Consider the following 2,500-nt stretch of genomic DNA (forward strand, 5'->3'; position numbering starts at 1 on the left):
TGCCACCCATGCACACTCGCCTGGGCTGCTGGTCACATGCGTCGCTCATAGGCATTTTGCAGGCCAGCACCGGCGGATGCACGGGTCAAGCGGGACGGGACGAGCGCAGGGCTTGCTTTTGGCGGCACACGAAAACACGAACCCGAAAAAGGCGAAAAAGGGACATACACACTGGCGACACGCACGCCCGTTTCGCCTGCCACCCGTGCACACTCGCCTGGGCTGCTGGTCACGTGCGTCGCTCACAGGCATTTTGCAGGCCAGCACCGGCGGATGCACGGGTCAAGCGGGACGGGACGAGCGCAGGGCTTGCTTTTGGCGGCACACGAAAACACGAACCCGAAAAAGGCGAAAAAGGGACACACGGACAGGCGACACGAAAAAAAAGGGGTCGCCCTACCTAGGTGGGCGCAAAAACCCCGTCGGCCAGGAGGTTTCGCCAAAGTGTCTGTACTGTCACACAGGGTCAATAGCACGGGCATGGCCGGCCGCCGCACGTGCAGCGGCTTACGGACGCACGGTTCGGCGGCACAGGTGCCTGGCGGCTTTAGCACCTTGGGGTGGACAGGCCTGGCGGCAAGGGGGGCTAGGCACCTTGCTGCCAGCCGGCAATGGTGCACGGGGCGGGGCGCCACACAAACACGAAAGAGGGACAAGAGCGGGGCGATGGTCCACAGAGACGAGCCATGCACGGGGCCCGTGATCGCCGACACACGCGAACGCGGACGCGGACAAGGACAAGGACGCGACGCGCGGCGCGCGTGCGAGGTCAAGAGGGGCGCGCGCACGAAAACGCGAAAAAAGGGGCTAGCGGCCGAGAAACGCGAAAAAAACCGGGTCACCTACCTAGCCGAACGCCTAAAATCGCTTCGGGCAGGAGGTTTCGCCAAAGTGTCTGTACTGTCACACGGTCCGTACGGGCGCAACCCCATCGCGCGCCAGCACCCCTTCCTGGGGGCGCCCGCCCGCCAGGCGCCTGGCGCCCCACGCGCGCGCGCCCGGCGCCTGGCGCCTTGCCCCCCACGCGCGCCCGGCGCCTGGCGCCTGGCGCCTCGCCCCCCACGCGCGCGCCCGGCGCCTGGCGCCTTGCCCCCCACGCGCGCCCGGCGCCTGGCGCCTGGCGCCTCGCCCCCCACGCGCGCGCGCGCGTGGCGCCTTGCGCCTCGCCCCCCACGCGCGCGCGCGCGTGGCGCCTTGCGCCTGGCGCCTTGCCTCCGCGCGTGCCTGGCGCCTGGCGCCTTGCCCCCCACGCGCCTGGGCGCCTCTTTTCCGCCTGGGCGCCCTGGCACCTTTCCGCCTGGGCGCCTGTTTTCCGCCTTGGCGCCCTGGCGCCTTTTCGCGTGGGCGCCTCTTTTCCGCCTGGGCGCCATGGCGCCTTTCGGCCTGGGCGACTCTTTTTCGCCTGGGCACCTCTTTTCCGCCTGGGCGCCTCTTTTCCGCCTGGCCAGGGCGCCTCTTTTCCGCCTGGGCGCCATGGCGCCTTTCTGCCTGGGCGCCTCTTTTTCGCCTGGGCGCCTCTTTTCTGCCTGGGCGCCCTGGCGCCTTTTCGCCTGGGCGCCTCTTTCCGCCAGGGCGCCTCTTTCCCACCTGGGCGCCCTGGCGCCTCTTCGCCTGGGCGCCCTGGCGCCTTTTCGCCTGGGCGCCTCTTTTGGCGCCTGGGCGCCTACGCCAGGGCGCCTCTTTTCCGCCTGGGCGCCTCTTTTTCGCCTGGGCGCCTCTTTTCCGCCTGGGTGCCCTGGCGCCATTCCGCCTGGGCGCCTCTTTTCCGCCTGGGCGCCCTGGCGCCTTTTCGCCTGGGTGCCTCTTTTGGCGCCTGGGCGCCTACGCCAGGGCGCCTCTTTTCCGCCAGGGCGCCTCTTTTTCGCCTGGGCGCCTCTTTTCCGCCTGGGCGCCCTGGCGCCTTTTCGCCTGGCGCCTCTTTTGGCGCCTGGGCGCCTACGCCAGGGCGCCTCTTTTCCGCCTGGGCGCCTCTTTTCCGCCTGGGTGCCCTGGCGCCATTCCGCCTGGGCGCCTCTTTTCCGCCTGGGCGCCCTGGCGCCTTTTCGCCTGGGTGCCTCTTTTGGCGCATGGGCGCCTACGCCAGGGCGCCTCTTTTCCGCCTGGGCGCCCTGGCGCCTTTCCGCCTGGGCGCCTCTTTTTCGCCTGGGCGCCTCTTTTCCGCCTGGGCGCCCTGGCGCCATTCCGCCTGGGCGCCTCTTTTCCGCCTGGGCGCCCTGGCGCCTTTTCGCCTGGCGCCTCTTTTGGCGCCTGGGCGCCTACGCCAGGGCGCCTCTTTTCCGCCTGGGCGCCTCTTTTTCGCCTGGGCGCCTCTTTTCCGCCTGGGCGCCCTGGCGCCATTCCGCCTGGGCGCCTCTTTTCCGCCTGGGCGCCCTGGCGCCTTTTCGCCTGGCGCCTCTTTTGGCGCCTGGGCGCCTACGCCAGGGCGCCTCTTTTCCGCCTGGGCGCCCTGGCGCCTTTCCGCCTGGGCGCCTCTTTTTCGCCTGGGCGCCTCTTTTTCGCC

This window comes from Aristolochia californica, unplaced genomic scaffold (assembly GCF_029961685.1).
Source record: "Aristolochia californica isolate CCGP_79_NKW_82.1479 unplaced genomic scaffold, dmAriCali1.0.hap1 SCAF_45, whole genome shotgun sequence".
NCBI classification, from domain to species: Eukaryota; Viridiplantae; Streptophyta; class Magnoliopsida; order Piperales; family Aristolochiaceae; genus Aristolochia; species Aristolochia californica.